The sequence below is a fragment of the Balaenoptera musculus genome, chromosome 9, assembly GCF_009873245.2.
Source record: "Balaenoptera musculus isolate JJ_BM4_2016_0621 chromosome 9, mBalMus1.pri.v3, whole genome shotgun sequence".
NCBI lineage: Eukaryota > Metazoa > Chordata > Mammalia > Artiodactyla > Balaenopteridae > Balaenoptera > Balaenoptera musculus.
Window position 1 is genome coordinate 28,932,671 of NC_045793.1, and position 25,002 is coordinate 28,957,672.

Sequence of the window (25,002 nt, forward strand, 5' to 3'; positions counted from 1 at the left end):
GAATTTGTTTTGCTGGTATGTTGTGAGGACTTTTGTATCTGTGTACATCAGGGATATTTACCTGTAGTTTCTTTTCTTGTAGTGTCTTTGTCTGACTTTGGTATCTGGATAATGCTGGGCTTTTAAAATGAGCTTCAAAGTGTTCTCTTTAATTTTTTGGAAGAGTTTGAGAAGTGATTAGCATTAGTTCTTCTTTAAAATTGTGGTATAATTCACCAGTGAATCCATCTGATTCTGGGCTTTTCTTTGTTGGGAGGTTTTTGATTACTAATTCAATCTCCTTGCCAGTTATAAGTCTGATCAGATTTTCTTTTTCTTTATGTGTTGGTCTTGGTAAGTTGTATGTTTCTAGGAACTTATCCATTTCTTCTGGTTATCCAATTTGTTGCTATATAATTGTTCATGGTAGATTCATATGATTCTTTTTATTCCTGTGACATCAGTTGTAATGTCCCCTCTTTCATTTCTAAGTTTGAGTCTCTCTTTATCCTACATAGTCTAACTAAAGATTCGTCAACTTAAGAAATCTCTGCTTAAACCACCTACATGACATTTTTTTCCCCTGCTAAGGCACTTTTATTCATGACAGTGACTCTCCTTATTAAATTTTACTTATGAGATATTTTGTCACCAATTTATTTAGTAAGATTAATTACAAGCTGATTATTTTAAAATTAATGTATTTTTAAAAATCATAATTTCTAAGCCCTTCTGTTTAGAAGGAAGTGGACACTTAAATAAATCTAAAGTATTGACAATTATCAGGTAACTTTTGCTGAATGAGACCCATTGTTCACGGTATTTTTTCTTCTTTCTGAAATTTGAAGAGAACTCTTTATGCATGGGAACCCTATGATCTAGAAGATGTGAGAGTTTTTCTTTTGTTTTAAAGAAAGAATAAGTCTTATGTAAATTTCAGGGCGTTTTTGTTTGTTTGTTTTGCACTTTACATCTTCCCAATTAAAACTATCAGCTCTGGAAATTGGCATCAAAGATATTGACATCACATCATTTAAAGAGAGTTTTGAAAGATGGGAAAAGAAGCCTATTCTAGAATTTCTCTTGTTCTCAGAAAAGACTTCATTGACTTAAGATGACCAAAGAAACCACAGTGACAGTAAGTTTGGCAAAAGAAATGTAAGTGAAGAATCAGTCAATTTTTAGACAAGTAACACTTTTGTTATCTTGGCACAAATTTCCTTATTACATAAAATGCAAGATGAATTTGGTTGGCAAAGATTTTATATCTTTGGCTTATAAAATAGCAAAATTTTACCTGAAGCAACTTTGTGAAATTCTCACTGTGTTCTAATGTTTAATTTTCCTCTTCTTGCCATAATATAGCTTTGCTGGCAGATGGCAACATTTGGATCATACTGAAATTGGCAAATTCTCATAAGAATCTTTAAAAATTTTAATATTTGCATGTGGGAAAAAAATCACAATTTTTACATAGCTCTGCCAGAGTGGCAAAGACAAATTCTTAGGCATTTTTCTTCTTTTCGTACCCTGTATTACAGTTAAATAGGATTGATGTCTAGGAAAAAAAAGTTAAACTATTTACTATGAATATAATCTTAGAGTTGTAAAAACATAACCTTTTATCTTCCATATTTAAAAACTGTGCTCCTAAAGTAACAACTTGTGTTTTTATTAAAATAATACGGGTAGCTGAAAGTCAACATTTCTATCAGGGTCAAACACCTTTTCCTGTAGGTTCCCTCTAAAAATTCAAAATGTTCTCATCCAATTACTTATTTTACAGAGGGGCAGTGTTTCAGGTTACCTCCTTCTCATGTTATTTCTCCGCAAATACTCCATTCTAGGTGAAAGCTCCAGAATGAACTTCTAGGGGAGAGACTCGTTAGTTCTTTAGAAAATAAGACCCTTGGCAAGTTAGGACCAAAACAGACATGTTTTTCTAAGTTTGGCTTCAAGCAAATTCAGGTCATAGCAGGAACTTGGTGGACCTCAGTATTTATTTGAGCCCCTTGCTTAAGTGTACATCCTACTTATAGTGGGACTAGAATGGTAAATGGCTTAGAGTAAGGGTCTTGATTTCTGCTGCAAACCCATTAAAATTGCAGAAGTAACTATTTCTGGAAGGCTCAGAGCAGGTTTATGAACTTAATATGATTACTCACTTTTGTGATGAGACCTACTGACAGCTGGACCTGTTTCCCTCATCATCAGACAGATTAGTGATTACATTAAATTTTCATGATTAATATTTTCTTGGGCATATCTGTGAATGTTTCACGGCTTAGTTTTTCAGAGAAGGTCCCCAACCTAGCCAGTGACCTTTGCTATTTTCCCTCAGTTGGTGGCATCTTTAGAAAGAGAAAGCTTGTTTACACCAAGCTGAGCATGGCTTTGTTGCTTTGACTCCACAGGGCTGCTCTTTCTGCGCACAAAGAGGCTAATTCCTTTATTTAGCTACTGCATGTGTTGTTTTGCTTTGTTTTCTTTCCATCATGTAGCTTGTGATGGCCTGGACAAAAAGTGTACGTCCGTTTTATAATGATCCTTTTCTTAAAAGCAATCCAAAGATGTAATACTCCAACAGCACATTCTTATAAAGTGATCAAAATTGTTCACAGTTTTATAGCACCACTTATGTAAAGTAAGATATATTACAAGGAGGATAATTAATTTGATGTGGGAATATTTATCCATATGGCATGGATGAGCAAGAATTTCACAGTAGAATATAATCACTCTCTTTTATTAGATAGGCAACAGATACAGTTTATTCTCTCTTACTTTAATAGGTGAGTAATTCATATTGTGTGTAGTATTGTTCATTCTGAAAGAAACTTTTATAATGGGCCAACCCCTGTGGTAGAATACAAAGAAAAAAACTTCCAAGTTGAGAAAGCTGTTACTAAAAGTAATTCTACAATCTAGAGTCTTCTTTTTAGTTATCCAGATTAATACTGGACAGCATATCCTTCTCTTGTCTGGATATCTTCAGTTGGGTATCTTGCAGACTCTGAAATTCAACATGTTCAGAATAGAAACAATTCTTTTTCACCTATAACAGACTCCTGCTTTCTGTTTACCGTCTCAGTTTGTGGTACCTTTATATTATAGCGGTGGCCAAAGCAGAAATGTGGGCATTAATCATTTCTTTCTCTTTCTGATCCCCACATCTAAATTCTATTGATTCTGCTTCTGTAATGTCCAGCAAATCTCACTCTCTTCCCACATCTTCGTTGCCAACACCTCTGTTTGGGCTGTTGCTAACATTATTTCAGAAGCCTCTATTTGGTCTCCCTACCTCTGTTCTTTCCTTTACTTCAGTCCAATTTCTAAAACGCAAATCTGATTATGTCCTTTCCCTCAACATTTTTTAGTAATTTTCCTTTGCCCTCAGGATGAAGTCCGGCCTGAAAGACTCTACGTTTACCTGACTGCCACTTACCACTCCACCCGACCTCTTACGTCTTGCCAGCCACAGTGTTTCCAAGCAGGAGCGCTGTTGCATTTTTACGGGAGCAGTTTTCATCAGTGGAACTATCCCTTCTATCACGGATTAGTTAGCTTCCATAGCTTCTGCCCATATGCATTTTAAAGTGCCCCTAACAGGGGGAGGTACCATCCCTGGGGAGAGCCACTGTCTGTCCTCACCCATGGCCTGCCTACCTTTCATTCTGCACCTAGCTGCCTATCTTTTACTTTTCTTCCTTGAAGGCTCAGTTTAGGGTGCTCTGCTCTGTGAAGCTGTCCTGAACCCCTGTCCCCCACTTCCCTAAGGCAGCTTCCTTAACACCTATGTATAGTGTGGAACTCTGTGTTGTAATTGCCTCTGTATGCTGCTCCCCAAAACTGTGAGCCCTGTAAAGGCAGAGGCCAGGTCTTGTTCAGCCTTGTGTTCCCAGTATCCGGCTCAGTGACTGACCTCTATCTGATGAAGCATTTGACCTCAAATAATTGACAACAAAATTCTCTTGACTCTATTAAGCATCAGTGAGAGTAATTCATCCATAAGAAGGATACTTTTAACAAAAATAAGACATGCAAATAAAACTGACAGCCTTCTAGTATTCATGCATGAGAAAGTTAAACCTGAGTCTGAATGGACTTAAGAGCAACTGGGAGCCAGTTGTCACCTTAATTTCCACCCACTACACAGTGAAATACAATCTCCTGAGTGACAGTGTACAAATCACTTTCTGTGGCCCAGATCTTCACAAATTACAACTAACACAACACTGCTGTCCCATCTTGCATATCCAGAACGTTGGTGCAGTGACAAAAATGTTATATATAAATAAAATCTCCTCTGTAAATCAAATGGAATTTCTCGGAGAATATGCTCCTTAAATTTAAGCTGGAATTGTAAAGTTCTTTAAAGCTATTATAATATTCTAATTTTTTAAAGCATATATGGGTACTTTTCAAAAAGACATCTTTGTACCAAAGGTAGAATATTTTTATTTAACCAGATACACAACTGTGCTTGTTTTCACTTAAAAATTTTCCACCCACATTGTTTACTTCTAACTTTTGCATATGTAAATACGGATTAACAAAGCAGCAGCTAAAAATATATGCATATAGGTAATTAAGAAAAAGGAAGTTGCAGTTCCAAAATAATTAAATATCTAACCAGGCAACTAAATTCCACCTGGTTTGTAAATACATATGATTTTGGTGATCAGAGGACCCAGATATTTCATCTTCTAAAATCATATTATTCCCTTTAAAAGTGTTAAGAATAAGCCAAACCTGGCTTTACACACAAGTTCTGTGTGCTTCCACTGAAACCGTGACAGATGTATTTTACTTGGTTAAATTGGAATATGATCCACAGTTTTGTGATTCTTCTTAAGTTATAAACATATCAGACATAGGATGTGATTGGTTAAGTTAGTGTTTTTGAGGTATTCAAAGGAAAATTGGAGACAAAGTCTTTTCTAATCTTTAGTGTTTGGTTTTGTTTTTTTTTTAATTTATTTTTTATTTTTAGAAATTCACGTTCTTATTTATTGATTGATTGATTGATTACTGTGTTGGGTCTTCGTTTCTGTGCGAGGGCTTTCTCTAGTTGTGGCAAGTGGGGACCACTCTTCATCGCGGTGCGTGGGCCTCTCACTATCGTGGCCTCTCTTGTTGCGGAGCACAGGCTCCAGGCGCGCAGGCTCAGCAATTTGTGGCTCACGGGCCCAGCTGCTTCGCGGCATGCGGGATCTTCCCAGACCAGGGCTCGAGCCTGTGTCCCCTGCATTGGCAGGCAGATTCTCAACCACTGCGCCACCAGGGAAGCCCCTAGTGTTTGGTTTTATAATATGTACAAATAGACTCTGCCTCAGTATTTCATTTTTATTTCAGGGGAAGACTTTAGTGAATAAATGCTCTATCAGATTCACCTCATAGAGAAAATTATGATTACTACTTAAGCAGTCAGGTAGCATTTAATTCTTGTGACATATTCTATACTAATTCTCTACTTAAGCAGGGCACAGGTGCAGTGATGATAGGATAAGAAATGTGTACCCAAAAAGACAAGTGGAAAAATACCACAAAATCATTTCGTTCAAGCACCAAAAAGAGCTTAAATAAATTTAAGCTCTTAAAAACTAAATGAAATGTTTATTGAATAAATTACTAAAACACACATGTTACTCATTAGCAAATTTTGCCTAAAGAAAGTTCCACGTCTTCACAGTTGGCTAAGACAGAGATTGGGTAAGAAACGGACAGTAGTCTCAGGTAAACACTTAAAAAACGTACGTGTGTTGTTTATCAGCCGTGACAGTTCTGATACGTAGAAATTCACTTATTTGAGAATCTTTCTGAACCACTATAAATATATTAAAATTACTGGCAATATTATTTTAGTTAAACGTAATGTTATATTTTAAAATACAAAAGTGGCTTTCAGATTCAGAGGATTGCTCTTATTTAACAGCATCCCCCCACCTTGAGTTGGTTGCGTTATCCATACAACTGTGTGTCTGTAAACATGAAATGTTTTCTGTATTTTTTGTATATATTAATGGAAGTCTGATCTAAAGCTCTGGTGCATGCAACTTGAGCAGTTGTCCGATGTGGCAGTAATTAAAGAAACTCAGCTCCTGATCTCAGTTCTCCTTCCGTGTAAGTTGGCCCTGCACATCTGAGAGTTCCACATCTGCAGCTTCAACCAGCGGCACTCGGTTCTCATTTGGTAGAATCAGCGGATGTGGAACCTGCCAGATACCCAGGGCGACTGTACCTATGACATTTTATATGAGAGGCTTGAGCATGCATGGATTTTGGTATCTGAGGGGGATACTGGAACCAATCTCCTGCAGATACCAAGAGACAACTATATAGCTCAGTAAAATATACTATCAACCAAACTTGGTCATTCAACTGCTGTGAATCACTTCATAGTCCTTTGAGGACTGGTTAGAATAAAGTATATGGTGTCATTCATTCATTCAACAAATAGTTATTGAGTTGCTCTGTGCTAAGTGACACACAGGTACTGGGTTTGAAGTGATGACTAAAATCAGAAATGGCTAGTAAATAAAAATAAAATAAAAATTAAAAAAAAAAGAAATGGCTATTGCCAATGGTGATTGAAGTCTAAAGCAGGGAGACACCCTGTTATGTGTACAGGAACACATAATTACAAACTGAGTTAACTGCTTTGAAGAAAAGGAATCTGATCCTAGCAAATATATGTGACACAGTAATGTTACTTACTTGGGGGATTGTCCAGTGCTGCAAATGGAGTTGGTTAGGGAAGTCTTTTTGAGAATGTAACCCTTGAGCTCTCAACAGAAGGACAAGTAGTAGTTAATCGGATGGTGGCAGAGGATCATGGGACAACTAGGAGTCTATACTAATGAAGGAACAGGCAAGTTCAGCTGCCCTATGGCGGGAACCTTCTGGATGGGCATAGACTGGGGTTACAATGGTTGACATGAGGCCTGAGGCATAGCTAAGGGCCGGGTATGCCCAACCTTGAGAGCCATGGTAAGGATATTAATCTTCATTCTGGTGTCTTTGTTTCCTTACCTTAAATTTTTTATTTTACCCCTTCCCATCTTCTACGATAGAAACCTCAGTGTACTTCAGAGTTTTTGCTTCTGTTCTTAAACATAGACTTGCTTACTTAGTACTTCTCAGAGTGGTAGGATTTTTCTAGGGAAAATAAAAAGGAACTGCTTTCATATTCTGGAGTTTGGTGGGAAAGAACCATTTGTAAGGATAGCTCACACGTAAAACAGCAGTATCTTCTTCTCTCATCATTGCCGGAAGCTAGTTAATCGTTCACGAGTAGTTACTCCAGCTCTGTAGCTGGATAAAGACCACCACAGATTTTCTAATCATGCTTCTCAGGTTACCTTAGCCCTGTTCTCCTGTACTCTTTTTCCTGGTTTATCGTTTTCTGATTTTCCCATCCATAGTTGCCTCTTCTGGGTTGCACCAGATCTGCATCATCTGCCCATTCCTTCCAGTGCCATGTGGTGCTCTGTGTGTACCACCACATCCCTACTACTTGATTTGGCCTGTTTTTTGACTCTGTCATTCTGGCCAGCTCATCTCTGTAGCCATTCTTTACATTTTACCATTATCTCCACCATTTGAAGGTAAGACTCTGTTGGTAACCATAGTAGCTCAAGGACAGAATGAATGAAGGAAAAAACACAATCACCCAGAGAGATTGTGAGTACAATTGGGAGTACAATCACCCAAAAAATGAAGACAAAAAAATCCCAAGCCTCCCTCTGCACGTGCCAACCAAAACGGGGGAGAGACCTGCCAGCTGGTTTTGAATCTTAAGAAATTCTTCTCTAGGCTAGATTTCCCACTGATATGTTGATGACAAAAGCTCCACCTAGACTATCAGGTTCTTAGCCTGACCAAGATAAGCACCAGCTTTGTACTGTTACAAAGTACTATAAGGACTGGAATTTTCATTTTATTTTGTTTCAGAATTTCCTCCAAGTGGAATCTGTAAAGATTTAATAAGGATTCTAGGAATTCCAAATATCTGTATCTTAGACTTGGATACAACATTCCCCAAAGTGCTTCCTACCTCGAAATTGGGTACCATGACTGTGTGAAAATAACTGTGCCTTACTCTCACAGACTAAGGGGCACAGAAAGCCAAAACATGCATCAGCCGTATTTTCTGGAGCTAATTCAGCACTGATGGACTTCCCAGAAGTCAAAGAGCTATCCCCACTGCATCCCCACCTAATATGGATAAAACCTGTGGTGTTTCAGGACCTGTCTTCTGTCCTACTTGATGTATTTGCTGCTGCTTTCGCCTGAAAACAGAATGTACAATCACTCTCAGGGCTGCTTTCCCTTCAGAGAAACGGGTATAAGGAAGCAGTCAGGAATTGGTCACTTGGACCTCTATCCTGACATCAGGAGAATAGGGTGCTCCGGTGAATTGAGAACAGTCATTTATTTAGTATGCCCTTCTAATCTTCAAGACATTATGATAGGTGTTTTCTTATTGATTTCATTTATTCTTCTGAATCCTTGTCAGGGAGGACTTACTACTATTCCTATTTTCTAGGTAGGAGAACGTATCCTCAAAAAGTTTGACATACATGATTTAACTCAGCTTTTCAAGCACAGTCCTCTTAGGCTACAAATTTTGTACTTTTTTTTTTTTTTTTTTACACATCATCATCTTCTCTCTTGAATATGTAATGTGTGCTTGTTATGTACAGAGCACAGTGGTGGTTGCAGTGAGGGGTCTAGCTGTTGTTGCTGAGACAAATCATAAACGTAGAGGATAATGCAGTAGGTGGGAGACTTAGGTCTTAATGTGGAGGCCACTATGTACCTTTAATCTGTACTATATAGTATTTGTTTGTTTCACGCTTCTCCCTTTCCCACAAGCTAAGTCCCTGGATGCCGTAGTCTGTTTTCTTTCATCTTTGTATTTTAAACATTCATCCCTACAATGGTCACATACTAGGTGCTTATTAAATATCATTCTAGAGGTTGCACAAATGAGGCAAGAATTAAACTGTCGTTATTAAAATGCTTCCTCAAGTGCCAATTTGGTAAGCTATGGAGAAACAGAAATCACTTTCGCTCCTTTAAAACCGTAACAGAGTTCCCGTTGTCTCATAAGTATCAAACATTTTTTCAAAAAAATCAATTTAAATGTCCTTAATTTTTAAAAGCATGTCTACGTTGTATTTACGTTCTAAAGTATCACAAAATTAAGTAGTCACCGGCCATCAGAAATCCCCAGCAAATGGGGATTTCTTTTCCTGAGTAACACAGGGTAGGTCTCATAGGATCTAGAAGCACCAAGTGCCAGCAGTGACTGTGTACTATGAAAATTACCAGATCCGACTCCTTGACCAGATTCCTCCTGAGTCCTGCTGTGATGTCCTCCGGGCCGTGGACTGGTGTACAAGTGCTCTACTGATGCTCTTGGGGCTGGTTTGGGCCCTGCTATGTTTTGCGTGCTTTAGATCTGCTTGTTTCAGCTCCATACATCATGCTCTTGTTGAGTGCTTGCTGCTTTTGGCTGTCTTCTTAACCCCCTCAGGAATGGTCCTAGGTGACTCCTACCCTCTCTGGAATCTGAGATGTTGGTATAATTCAGAGACTTCTCCTATTGTTCCCAAACTACTCTGCCCTTGGAAAATCTTTTTATTTCACATAAATAGTCATTTAGGAATGAAAAAAAAAGTAGTTTTATCTGCAGGGAGACCCCAGGAGGGATTTTTCTAGGAGAAAACAGCCTGTGTAGATGATTCAGTCTGCTGTTTCCCTTTCAACCCCCCTGCCCCCCACCCGATGTTACGGCTTGAAGACACAACCAAGAGTCTTTTACCTTTGGAGCAGTTAGAAACAGCTGAGGAGCATTTGCTTTCAAATGTTAAGTCATTAAGAATGGGATGCACTAACATTATATTACTTTAGCAATTCCAAGGCCTTCACATTAAAAAATATATAAAGCAAAATATTTTCTTGCCCATATTGTCTAGCCCCAAAGAACATTAACCCCTGCTTGAAATTCTATCAAATTAAAGAGTAATCATTGGAAGGTCTGGTAAAGCAAGCACCAGCTGACCCTTGAACAACATGGGTTTTGAACTGCATGGGTCCACTTATACGTGAATTTTTTTCACTGGTAAATACTACAGTACTATGCCATCTGAGTCGGTTGAATCCACAGATGCGTGTATAGGGAGGGCTGACTATAAGTTATACTTGGATTTTCGACTATGCAGAGGGTCAGCACCCCAACCCCTGTGTTCAAGGGTCAACTGTACTAGTAACTGATGGACACTACAACTTACTAATAACAATATGCTGTACTGATTAGTGATAATTATAACCTAGTATTTGGAAACAGTATAGTTTAAATTTCTTTTTATCTTTAAAGGATAATACATTAATTCTATGACATTTGAAAGTTTTTTTTTTAAATTCCAGTTCATATAACACATCCACCTTTTATTTTCATGTCAAGAAAAACAGGAAAAAATCAGACTGATGCTCTCACATAAGCCTCAATGTTACGGGTATGAGAACAGTATGAACATACATTGGTAAATTTCTGTAGTGGTTTATGCAGTATGTTCTCATTTTTACACCATTGCATTTTATTATTTAAACGCTTTTCTAGGGATTTATATGTGTATAGTGGACTTTATGCTTTAAAGTTAAATTAATTTATCTTCTATATCAGTTATTTAGCCTGTTTTTCTAAATGTAAGTTCTTAAAAATCTTGATTTCCAGCTTATAAAAAGTTACTTTTTGGTGCTTTCTTGACCAAGTAAAATTGTAATGCAAGACGTGACAAATGGTTCTCTTTAAAATTAGATACTTCAAGCTAATGTCTCTGAACTACCTTGCTCTGAGGGAGAAAAAGAAAAATGCGTATGAGAGATTATATCTTCTGCCTTTTCTGAAACCCGATTTTGAGCTAACATGCTTGTTAGACTTGTTCAGAAGAAAATGGTTCAAATATAATGATTTCTGTACTCTGGATATGGAAGTTTAATGGCATTGAATAACTTCATAAATGAAATGCAGACTTTAGAGGAGAATTTTGTCCCATTATTCTTGAGGCTTTACCAATCTTGAGAGCAACAAAATGGAGCTGTCTCTTTGAAGGCAAAGGGAAACATCCAGTAGAGGGTAAGAGCCAAAATGAAGGTGAAGCCCATAGCGTTTTTCTTTCATTATGAAAGTGATCATTACCCACCCCGAGCCACCCCCAAATATTGTTCTACCTTAAATTGCAAGATACCATCCCAGGATTTCTTCATTGTCATGTTGAAGAAACAGATAACTTTGTATTGTCTTTTCATCATAATAAAAATGTTTTAGTGTGGTGTTTTTGAAAGCTCCTCCCAAAGCTTAGAGTGATAAAACTTAGTTACTTTAAAGGATATTTTTTATTTCTTCTATTAAGATTTGCATCATGTCAGCATTTAGACTGTAAATTGTCTTTAAAAGAAAGATTAAACATAAGGTGCAAAAATAGGTTAAGATCCAGACTACTGTCTCTCCTTTCCAGATTGGTCTTTTATTAATCCTCCTTTCTTTTCTCCCCCCTCTACCCTCTTTCTCCATTGTTCTTCTCTTTTTCACCCCTACTTTCTTTCTCCCCCAGCTCTTTCTCTTCCTGTTTCTTTTTTTCTCCTTTGTCGTGTTTTGCTATTAGTTGATATCTCTCTCTAGTTTCTGATATTGTCTGGATTTTAATGTTGCTGTTTTATGAAACTGATTAAAATCTTAATGTTCAAATCTATCAGTTTTTTCCAGGTAGGTATCATTTTGCTTAGTAAAACTAAAGGAATACTACTGTGGATCATAATAGTAATAGTTAGCGTTCTATATGCACTTTCTGTGAGACAGGTGCTGTGCCATTATGAGTATTAATATGAATTGTCTTCATTTATACCTCAGGAGTTTTATGCAGGAAGTGTTACTTAGTTATGACAAAGTTGCTTTCCTGGAGTCCCTTTGCACATTGGAATTGGTGTTTGAGCCCACAAACTGTCTCTGGGACCTGCGCTCTTTAGCCCTGTCTCACTACCACTGTTACTCCATTGAGGCAAGGGCTCAGATACTGGTTCGGATTTTTTTTTTTAGTCAGTCTGTTTTTCCCCACCCCCCCATCTTTATATGAAACTCTTTAGAACAGTGTTGTGATACTTGTCATTAATTTCATTAAGGTTGTTGTATTTCACAGATAGCTATGCAGAATAATTCCTTTGGTTTTGTTGAAAGGAGAGAGTAGTATACTATGATGTCTTAAATGGAAATGTGGTTTGTTGAATAAATGTTATCCTCATGGCCTAGGAAGTTATATCATAATTTTATTCATTACCACAGTATTGCCTTGGGCATGTTATTAACTTCTGCATTTCAATTTAGATATCTCAAATCGAAATTTCAAATACTTTTGAAGTATGTCAACTGTTATGACAATAAGTAAGGCAACTTTTATAAACATTATTGATCACCTAACTTAAACTAATTCCATTAAATATATAGAAAATTGTTTAAAAATATACTCAGTATATTTTTAAGGGAAGAAATTTAAATCTGCTCTACAGATTAACTATTAAAATTGAAGGGGAGGGGTGTTTGTAATAAAAGTTTGAAATTCTATCCAGTAATCTTGGGTTTTGTATTACAATGCATTATTTTCAAATCTGGAGTTGTAATTACAAAGCTATTTGTGACAAATTTTATGTAATACATAGATAAATTTCTTATGAATCAACCTTTTTAATTACTTAGGAAACCTTTAATATTTAAGAACACAAAAGATGTCTTGGAATTCTGTCCTTGATCTTTTGTTTTTAATATTGTTGTAAAAACAATTGAATATATAGAAAGACTTTTTTGTAGTATTTCTTGTAATAGTTAAAATTGGAAGCAACCTTAGGATCCGTTCACAGAAGAGTGGTTGAATAAATGATGACATAGCTATACAAGGGGAATGCTTTACAAGTCTTAAAAATTGTGTAAATCCATGTACTGATGCATAAAGAATACGTAGTGTTATATGAAAGTACAAGTTATGGAACAATTTAAATTGTTAGAAATAAGTTAGAAATAAGTATGCACTTAGGTACACACACAAGCATATGGATACATATATGGACCTAGACTTGTAAGATACAGGTCCCCATTATCATGGAGTTTTAATGGGCACCTTTCACAAGCTCATTCATTGTCATAGCTTCTACCGTCTCTATGTTAATAATTCTCAAATCCGTATCTTCATTTGCAGCTTTTTAGCAAAAGTCCAGACCTGAGTTTCCAGCAGCCAATTGCAATCAGTTAAAATTTTCAAATAAGTCCCTCTCATAGTTTTGACCATGGTAAATGACATCACCAGTCATCCAAATTCCCATGAAAATGTAGTTATCTTCACCATTCTTCCATTAATCTTTGGCTTAAGTCCATCAGTTTTGGATAAAACTCTGAAACACTTGGGCCCTGGAAATGACTTAGAAATGTTGAACTTTTTAAATTTGAAGATCTGTTCTTCCAAAAATGTCTTCTGTTTAAAAAGAGCTTTCCATGAAACTGTCTTATTACTTGCTCATATTAATCAAATGCTATATTTTAAAGCATTTATACAGTGCTTAACAATTTTTAAAATGCTTTCAGTGTTTTCTTATTTAATTTATATTCATGTAATTAATAATCAGCCTATTTGTAATGCTTTTTAAATTAATCCCCATTTTAAATAATTCAATTAAAAATATAGTCCTGTGTATTTGTAACAGTGAGGTCTTGTATCTGCTTGGTATCTTTTATACGTCATATTAATGTACCTATTTTACACACACATCTATTTCAGAGTGATTTTAGAATACTCGTGGCCATGATGAGTGGGACAATGGCTGATAGAAATATACCAACAGATTCAGACAAGGGGTATAGGTTTCTTTATGTAAGTAAAGCATGCTAGAGCTCACCTGCATAAAGACAGCTGCACAAGCAGAGACACAGCTGTTTGCCCTCAGTCAACCAGGCAAATTTCCCTGGCATCCAGTCCCCAAGAAGGCACATGTCTGTAGATGATAACTGTTTGAAACTCTTGTGGATACATACCATCAGGCCTTCCTCATGAACTCATTGCATCCCATTCTCAAGCATCTTATTCCTTCTTGGTCCTTGGAGCTTGTGAAGAAGGCCCAACTACCTTGTCACCAAATATGAGTCATTGAAAATAACTCAAAACAATCCTGACTGTTCATCATGAATTGGGTGAATCCAAATCTAGTTTCTTGGGCAAATTCCCTATAGGACAACAGAAAGAGACCTCAGACCTATTTGAAATCAATTGCAGAAAACTTGGAAATGTTTTCTACCTTCCAAGAGAGTATCTAAGTCAGTGCTACCAAATATCTGATGTTTGGATGTTTATCAACCGAAACTTTTATTTAGGCAAAGATTGTTGGATGAATGTTGCATCATTTTAATCTTAAAATGCCTAAATTATGAAAATGATAACTTATCCATAGTTGGATTGTTTGGTTAAGTAATTGCAGCATGGAAGATCTTAAGAATTATATGTGATTCTTTAAAGACTGATCTCTACTTCTGTAGTTAGATCCTTATTTAATGTTTTTATTATAAAATTAGTGATGTATTTGAATTATGTCATTGATTTTTTTTTAAATGTTTTCTTTATATATATATATTTTAAATTAATTAATTTATTTTTATGACTGTGTTGGGTCTTCGTTTCTGTGCGAGGGCTTTCTCTAGTTGTGGCAAGCGGGGGCCACTCTTCATCACGGTGCGCGGGCCTCTCACTATCGTGGCCTCTCTTGTTGCGGAGCACAGGCTCCAGACGCGCAAGCTCAGTAATTGTGGCTCACGGGCTTAGCTGCTCCGCGGCATGTGGGATCTTCCCAGACCAGGGCTCGAACCCGTGTCCCCTGCATTGGCAGGCAGATTCTCAACCACTGTGCCACCAGGGAAGCCCCCTATGTCATTGATTTTTGATCATTTTAATAACTCAACTTTTGTAATAGAATTAAAGGTAATTTGGTGAAGACTTTATTTTAAAAAGCAGTCACTAGATTGGAAATAAGGCAAAACTATCATTTGAAAAAAAGGGTTTGTAAATTTCCTATATAACAGCAATAGTCAGACAGTATAAAGGAAATAGATTCCTTAGAATTGCAAAATAAGAAATACAATTGACCCTTGAACAACATGGGTTTGAACTGCATAGGTCCACTTACATGTGGATATTTTTCAACAGTAAATCCTACAGTACTGCACAGTAAGTGGTTGGTTGAATCTGCAGATGGAGAGGAGTTGCGGATACAGAGGTCAACTATAACTTATATGGGGATTAACCCCCATATTGTTCAAGGGTCAACTGTACTATGAAATGAGTTCAACAAGGAATGCGTGAGACCTACATAGAAGAAGAAAAAAAAGTCTTCACCAAGAAATATCAGAACAGATTTTAGTTAATGGAGACCTCCCTTTTTCTTGAATAGAAATATAATTTGAAAATGTCTATTTTTTTTTTGTTGTTCTAACAGATATCTTTTGAAGCTGTAATAATTAAAACAGAATAGCACAGCTCAGGAGCTCAGGAGATAGATATTTAGGACAGAAAATTCAAAACCAAACTCAAGTTTATGTAATAGTAAATATATTTGACTTCTAAACCAAATGAGATTGGGATAAAAGGAAAAGTGAAACTGAAATTTAATATCACTACTAAATTTCAGACAACTTGTAGATTTAAACAGTGGAAATGTGTGAAAGAAATATAGGTTAATATTCATATAATCTTTGGTTAAGAAGAAACTTTTAAAGTCGGATGTCAACATCAGAGACTATAAATCAAATTGATAGAATTAGCTACCTAATACTTTTAAACTATACATTTTTTAAATTTATGTTTTATTTAAAAAAAATTTTTATTGGAGTATAGTTGATTTACAATGTTGTGTTAGTTTCAGGTGTGCAGCAAAGTGAATAAGTTATACATTTATATGTATAGCCACTCTTTTTTAGATTCTTTTCCCATATAGGCCATTACAGAGTATTGAGTAGCGTTCCCTGTGCTATACAGTAGGTCCTTATTATGTGTTTTATATATAGTAGTGTATGTATGTGAACCCCAATTTCAAAAAGTCATATATGAGTTAAATAGAAAATAACCAAGTGTGACAATATTTGCCATATGTATGGAAACAGTGAATGTCTATCTTACAAAGAGTTTTTAAAAATCAGCAATTGATAGAAAGCCTACTAAGAGAGAAATGGACAATGGTAATAAAAAGGCAAGTCAGAAATGCAGATGACTAATAAAGAGAAAGTGCTAGACCTCAAAAGTAATTTAAAAGTCCAATTTAGAGCCCTGTTCAGTTCTGTATGATTTGGTTTATTGTTTATATTTGAGTTTATATGTCTGTCTCCCCTACTACTCTGAGTTCACTTAGTACAGTATCTGTTGTCTTGATTTTTTTTGAATGCCCACTACCTTTCCCAATACCAGTCACTTAGTTGGTTAGATAAAACAATGAAGAGATAGATGATGGATGAAATAATTTTTTGAGTTACATATATCTTTAATTCGTTACTGCTGGTTATAATAAGGAACATAGCCTGAGACTGCTTTTAAGTTCTTAGCTTCTGTAATCATGGTGCATTATGTGGTCACAATGAATAAGAATTTTGAGTTAAGGAATTTGAATGGTTTTTGACATAACTGTTTTACTGCTTATGGTTTTCAACATACTTTAAAACAAATATGCTGTTAACTTCTGAGAATTCTTTCCGATCACAATATAAATCTAGTTCTCTAACTTCTCTGAGGCCATGGGAGGTATCTAGCTGTTAAGAATGCAGGGCAAGGGTGGAGAGAGATATGTTACAGAGTATAATAATAAAAATGTTTATTGTCTGTAATCTTCTGTTAGAATATGTTTCAAGAGGCTAGACTTCGGTTGCTGACACTAGAATATGTCTGGCACACACAAGGTACTCATCAATTTTTTTTGAATGAATAAAAGGCCCTGATTCAGTTTTGTGTCCCCTCTTTTTTTTTCTTTTTTTAATACATCATGCATGGTTGTACATCACCTTCATAACTGTCATAGGTAGCAGCAAAATATTCCATTGTGTGCCATATAATTTACATAATCCTTCCCCTAATATTCAATATTTAAGTTGCTTGCTTTTGCTATTATACCTAATGCTATAGGGAATATGTTCCTGCTTATACTTTTTTATTGCACATGATTATTTTGTTAGGATAAATTCCTAGAAATAGCCTTACTGGATGAATAAATTGAACATATATTTTGGCTCCTGATACAAATTTCCAGCATACTTTATTTATTAGCAAATACATAATTAATGTCAGTTATTTCAGTTGTATATGAACTACCCTGTTTTCATAGCCACGAAGTCCTGCAGGTGCTTTGTAGATATTTTATTCATTGGAAGATTTGCACTGGAAGTCTTAATCCTCATAAATAATACATTCATAGATGTAGAAAAAGGCAATGCATTTTGAGTCAAAGCAAATTGACAGCAAGGGTAGTGTATTCTTTCATCACATTAATACAGAGAAAATAGTAAGATGATAACTGGTATTAATTCCTTAAAGTGTTTAAACATGCCAATTAAGTAGAAAACAAGGAAATATCATGGTGAATATTGAAGATAGGCCTATTATCTTTTTCCTTTCTTCCCTGACTTTTTTGGTGGAGGGAGAGGGAGACTTTGGTTTTTAATTCATTCGTTACAGAATTCATAAGCATTTTTTAACTGTACATATCTTTTTAACTTATTTTTCAGAGGAGAAATTATCAAGGTGATGCCAGTTTGCTTGTATCCTAGAATGTTGGAGTATATAAGGACTGTTAAGTGTCACCATATTTATATTCATGCACACTTTAAAATTGCACATTTTTGTCAAATGTCCATAAAAGCTTAGACCTCTAGCTGTTAGTTAGGATCTGCCAGTATCCCTGTGCCTCAGCTTCTCCCTGCCTGAAAGCATGTTGTTTAAGCTTTCCTTATTTCACAGGAGTTGGCCATTAGCAATGCATACTCTACAGAGTTCCTGGACCTTGTTTGTAGGCAAATGTACTCTTGTGGATTGCCTATCAGGCCTATGATATTCATCTGTTTCCTGCCTTCATTGGCATACTGGTTTTGAGAAAGGATATCTTGGATTCCCTTCCAAGTTATAGATTACTAATGATTTCCCATAAATTTTAACTCTTTGTTTTCTAATAAATTACTGTCTCTACTTGGAATATATTGATTAGATTCCTTGTCTGACTTCTCTAAGCTTGTCTGTACCTTATCACCATTCTTAGCATAGTTTTAGTTCTCTAATTTTACAAAAGTCTGATGGTTGAAAAGTAATCATGACCTTGGGATTGTGAAAAAATAATGAACTGTTCATACTTAAAGGGCATGGTTACTACTGAACACTTTACATCACCAAAAAGGACACCAAAAGTTGACAAAAACACAAAGGGAAATTGACAAAAATTTCAATTTTGGTTGGAGACCTCGATACTTATACCTTGCTATATAAGGGATACCAAAAATCATCAAGGATAAAATAGATTTAAATAGCACAGTAGAGGAGGGACCTTCAAGATGGCGGAGGAGTAAGACGTGGAGATCACATTTATCCCCACAAATACATCAAAAATACATCTATATGTGGAACAACTCCCACAGAACACCTACTGAACGCTGGCAGAAGACCTCAGATTTCCCAAAAGGCAAGAAACTCCCCACGTATCTGGGTAGAGCAAAAGAAAAAAGAAAAAACAGAGACAAAAGAATACGGACGGGACCTGTACCTCTGGGAGGAGCTGTGAAGGAGGAAAAGTTTCCACACACTAGGAAGCCCCTTTGCCGGTGGAGACTGCGGGTGGCGGAGGGGGGGAGCTTCGGAGCCACGGAGGAGAGCGCAGCAACAGGGGTGCAGAGGGCAAAGTGGAGAGATTCCCGCACAGAGGATCTGTGCCGACCAGCACTCACCAGCCCGAGAGGCTTGTCTGCTCACCCGCCGGGGTGGGTGGGGGCTGGGAGCTGAGGCTCCGGCTTCCGAGGTCGGATCCCAGGGAGAGGACCGGGGTTGGCTGTGTGAACACAGCCTGAAGGGGGCTAATGCGCCACAGCTAGCCGGGAGGGAGTCCGGGAAAAACTCTGGACCTGCCTAAGAGGCAAGAGACCATTGTTTCAGGGGTACGTGAGGAGAGGGGATTCCTTCCCTGTCTGCCCACAGAAGGCAGAACACTGCCTAAACGAGTTCCAGAGATGGGCGCGAGCCACGGCTATCACCTTGGACCCCAGAGACGGGCATGGAATGCTGACGCTGCTGATGAAGCCACCAAGAAGCCTGTGTGCAAGCCCAGGTCACTATCCACACCCCCCTGGGAGCCTGTGCAGCCCGCCACTGCCAGGGTCCCCTGATCCAGGGACAACTTCCCCGGGAGAACACACGGCATGCCTCAGGCTGTTGGAACGTCATGCCAGCCTCTGCTGCTGCAGGCTCTCCCCGCATTCCAATTATAAATACTGTACCCCTCCCTCCCCTGGCCTGAGTGAGCCAGAGGCCCCTAATCAGCCGCTGCTTTAACCCTGTCCTGTCTGGGCAGGAACAGAAGCCTGAGGGCAACCTACACGCAGAGGAGGGGCCAAAACCAAAGCTGAACCCCAGGAGCTGTGCTAACACAGAAGAGAAAGGGAAATCTCTCCCAGCAGCCTCAGGAGCAGCGGATTAAATCTCCACAGTCAACTTGATTTACCCTGCATCTGTGGAATAACCGAATAGACAATGAATCATCCCAAATTGAGGAGGTGGACTTTGGGAGCAACTGTAGACCTGGGGATTGCTGCCTGCGACTGAGTTGTTTCTGATTTTTATGTTCATCTTAGTATAGTTTTTAGCGCTTGTTATCATTGGTGGATTTGTTTGTTGGTTTGCTTGCTCTCTTTTTCTTTTATTATTTTTTAATATTTTCATTCTATTTCATGCTTTTATTATTATTATTTTTTTTCTTTCGTTTTTCTCCCTTTTGTTCTGAGCCGTGTGGCTAACAGGGTCTTGGTGCTCTGGCCTTGTGTCAGGCCTGAGCCTCTGAGGTGGAAGAGCTGAGTTCAGGACACTGGTCCACCAGAGACCTCCCGGCCCCACATAATATCAGTCGGCAAGAGCTCTCTCAGAGATCTCCATCTCAATGCTAAGACGCAGCTCCACCCAATGGCCAGCAAGCTCCATTGCTGGACACCCCATGCCAAACAACTAGCAGGACAGGAACACAACCCCACCCATTAGCAGAGAGGCTGCCTAAAATCGTACTAAGATCACAGACACCCCAAAACATACCACTAGACGCAGCCCTGCCCACCAGAACACAGGCACCAGTCCCATCCACCAGGAAGCCTACACAAGCCACTGAACCAAACTTACCCACTGGGGGCAGACACCAAAAACAACGGGAACTATGAACCTGCAGCCTGCGAAAAGGAGACCCCAAACACAGTAAGTTAAGCAAAATGAGAAGACAGAGAAATATGCAGCAGGTGAAGGAGCAAGGTAAAAACCCACCAGACAAACCAAATGAAGAGGAAATAGGCAGTCTACCTGAAAAAGAATTCAAAGTAATGATAGTAAAGATGATCCAAAATCTTGGAAATAAAATGGAGAAAGTACAAGAAATGTTTAACAGGGACCTAGCAGAACTAAAGAGTAAACAAACAGTGATGAACAGCACAATAAATGAAGTTAAAAATTCTCTAGAAGGAATCAATAGCAGAATAACTGAGGCAGAAGAAAGGGTAAGTGACCTGGAAGATAAAATAGTGGAAATAACTACCGCAGAGCAGGATAAACAAAAAAGAATGAAAAGAATTGAGGACAGTCTCAGAGACCTCTGGGACAACATAAAAATGCATCAACATTCGAATTATAGGGGTCCCAGAAGAAGAAGAGAAAAAGAAAGGGACTGAGAAAATATTTGAAGAGATTATAGTTAAAAACTTCCCTAATATGGGAAAGGAAATAGTCAAGTCCAGGAAGTGCAGAGAGTCCCATATAGGAAAAATACAAGGGGAAACATGCCAAGACACATATTAACCAAACTATCAAAAATTAAACACAAAAAATATTAAAAGCAGCAAGGGAAAAGCAACAAATAACATACAGGGGAGTCCCCATAAGGTTAACAGCTGATCTTTCAGCAGAAACTCTGCAAGCCAGAAGGGAGTGGCAGGCATATTTAAAGTGATGAAAGGGAAAAACCTGCAACCAAGATTACTCTACCCAACAAGGATCTCATTCAGATTTGACAGAGAAATTAAAACCTTTACAGACAAGCAAAGGTTAAGAGAATTCAGCACCACCAAACCAGCTTTACAACAAATGCTAAAGGAATTTCTCTAGGCAGGAAACACAAGAGAAGGAAAAGACCTCCAAAAACAAACCCAAAACAATTCAGAAAATGGTAATAGGAACATACATATCAATAATTACCTTAAATGTAAATGGATTAAATGCTCCAACCAAAAGACCTAGACTGGCTGAATGGATACGAAGATAAGAACTGTATATATGCTGTCTACAGGAGACCCATTTCAGACCTAGGGACACATACAGACTGAAAATGAGGGGATGGAAAAGATATTCCATGCAAATGGAAATCAAAAGAAAGCTGGAGTAGCAATTCTCACATCAGACAAAATAGACTTCAAAATAAAGACTATTACAAGAGACAAAGAAGGACACTACATAATGATCAAGGGATCAATCCAAGAAGAAGATGTAATAATTGTAAATAATTATGCACCCAACATAGGAGCACTTCAATACATAAGGCAAACGCTAACAGCCATAAAAGGGGAAATCAACAGTAACACAATCATAGTAGGGGACTTTAACACCACACTTTCACATGGACACATCATCCAAAATGAGAATAAATAAGGAAATACAAGCTTTAAATGACACATTAGACAAGATGGACTTAATTGATATTTATAGCACATTCCATCCAAAAACAACAGAATACCCTTTCTTCTCAAGTGCTCATGGAATATTCTCCAGGATAGATCATATCTTGGGTCACAAATCAAGCCTTGGTTAATTTAAGAAAATTGAAATCGTATCAAGTATCTTTTCCGACCACAATGCTGTGAGACTAGATATCAATTACAGGAAGAAAACTGTAAAAAATACAAACACATGGAGGCTAAACAATATGCTACTATATAACCAAGAGATCACTGAAGAAATCAAAGAGGAAATCAAAAAATACCTAGAAGCAAATGACAGTGAAAACACGATGACCCAAAACCTATGGAATGCAGCAAAAGCAGTTCTAAGAGGGAAGTTTATAGCAATACAATCCTACCTCAAGAAACAAGAAACATCTCAAACAACCTAACCTTACACCTAAAGCAATTAGAGAAAGAAGAACAAAAAAACCCCAAAGTTAGCAGAAAGAAAGAATTCATAAAGATCAGATCAGAAATAAATGAAAAAGAAATGAAGGAAACAATAGCAAAGGTCAATAAAACTAAAAGCTGGTTCTTGAGAAGGTAAACAAAATTGATAAACCACTAGCCAGACTCATCAAGAAAAGAAGGGAGAAGACTCAAATCAATAGAATTAGAAATGAAAAAGGAGAAGTAACAACTGACACTGCAGAAATACAAAGGATCATGAGGGATTACTACAAGCAAGTATATGCCAATAAAATTGACAACCTGGAAGAAATGGACAAATTCTTAGAAAAGCACAACCTTCCAAGACTGAGCCAGGAATAGAAAATATGAACAGATCAATCACAAGCACTGAAATTGAAACTGTGATTAAAAGTCTTCCAACATACAAAAGGCCAGGACCAGATGGCTTCACAGGCAAATTCTATCAAACATTTAGTGAAGAGCTAACACCTATCCTTCTCAAACTCTTCCAAAATATAGTAGAGGGAGCAACACTCCCAAACTCATTCTATGAGGCCACCATCACCCTGATACCAAAACCAGACAAAGATTTCACAAGAAAAGAAAGCTACAGATCAATATCACTGATGAACATAGTTGCAAAAATCCTCAACAAAATACTAGCAAACAGAATCCAACAGCACATTAAAAGGATCATACACCATGATCAAGTGGGGTTTATCCCAGGAATGCAAGGATTCTTCAATATATGCAAATCAATCAGTGTGATACACCATATTAACAAACAGAAGGATAAAAACCATATGATCATCTCAGTAAATGCAGAAAAAGCTTTTGACAAAATTCTACACCCATTTATGATAAAAACCCTCCAGAAAGTAGGCATGGAGGGAACTTACCTCAATATAATAAAGGCCATATATAACAAACCTAAGGCCAACATTGTGCTCAGTGGTAAAAAACTGAAACCATTTCCTCTAAAATCAGGAACAAGACAAGGATGCCCACTCTCACCACTATTATTCACCATAGTTTTGGAAGTTTTAGCCACAGCAATCAGAGAAGAAAAACAAATAAAAGAAATCCAAATCTGAAAAGAAGTAAAACTGTCACTGTTTGCAGGTGACATGATACTGTACATAGAGAATCCTAAAGATGCTACCAGAAAACTTCTAGAGCTAATCAATGAATTTGGTAAAGTAACAGGGTACAAAATTAATGCACAGAAATCTCTTGCATTCCTATACACTAATGATGAAAAATTTTAAAGCAAAATTAAGGAAACACTCCTATTTACCATTGCAACAAAAGGAATAAAATACCTAGGAATAAACCTAACTAGGGAGACAAAAGAGCTGTATGCAGAAAACTATAAGACACTGATGAAAGAAATTAAAAATGATAGAAACAGATGGAGAGGGATACCATGTTCTTGGATTGGAAGAATCAACATTGTGAAAATGACTGTACTACCTAAAGCAATCTACAGATTCAAGGCAATCGCTATCAAACTACCAATGGCATTTTTCACAGAACTAGAATAAAAAATTTCGCCATTTGTATGGAAACACAAAAGTCCCCGAATAGCCAAAACAATCTTGAGAAAGAAAAATGGAGCTGTAGGAATCAGCCTATCAGACTTTAGACTATACTAAAATACTACAGTAATCAAGACAGTATGGTACTGGCACAAAAACAGAAACATAGATCAGTGGAACAGGATAGAAAGCCCAGAGATAAACCCACACACATATGCCCACCTTATCTTTGATAAAGGAGACAAGAACATACAATGGAGAAAAGACAGCCTCTTCAGTAAGTGGTGCTGGGAAAACTGGACAGCTGCATTTAAAAGAATGAAATTAGAACACTTCCTAACACCATACACAAAAATAAGGTCACAATGGATTAAAAACCTAAATGTAAGGCCAGACTCTATCAAACTCCTAGAGGAAAACGTAGGCAGAACACTCTATAACATAAGTCACAGCAAGATCCGTTTTGACCCACCTCCTAGAAAAATGGAAATAAAAATAAACAAATGGTTCCTAATGAAACTTAAAAGCTTTTCACAGCAAAGGAAACCATAAACAAGACGAAAAGACAACCCTCAGAATGGGAGAAAATATTTGCAAATGAAGCAACTGACAAAAGATTAATCTCAAAAAATATACAAGCAGCTCATGCAGCTCAATATCAAAAAAACAAACAACCCAATCCAAAAATGGGCAGAAAATCTAAAAAGACATTTCTCCAAAGAAGATATACAGATTGTCAACAAACACATGAAAGGATTCTCAACATCACTAATCATTAGAGAAATGCAAATCAAAACTACAGTGAGGTATCACCTCACGCTGGTCAGAATGGCCATCATCAAAAAATCTACAAACAATAAATGCTGGAGAGGGTGTGGAGAAAAGGGAACCCTCTTGCACTGTTGGTGGGAATGTAAATTGATACAGTCACTATGGAGAATAGTATGGGGGTTCCTTAGAAAACTAAAAATAGAACTACCATATGACCCAGCAATCCCACTACTGGGCATATACCCTGAGAAAACCATAATTCAAAAAGTCATA

The 25,002-nt window shown here is 37.3% G+C and overlaps 1 protein-coding gene across 24 annotated transcripts in view; it reads left to right on the forward strand.

Annotated features, from left to right (window-relative positions):
• Window positions 1-25,002, forward strand: part of CADPS2 (calcium dependent secretion activator 2) — a 539,668-nt gene that overhangs the window by 242,515 nt on the left and 272,151 nt on the right. The gene's annotated exons all lie outside the window — the stretch shown is intronic.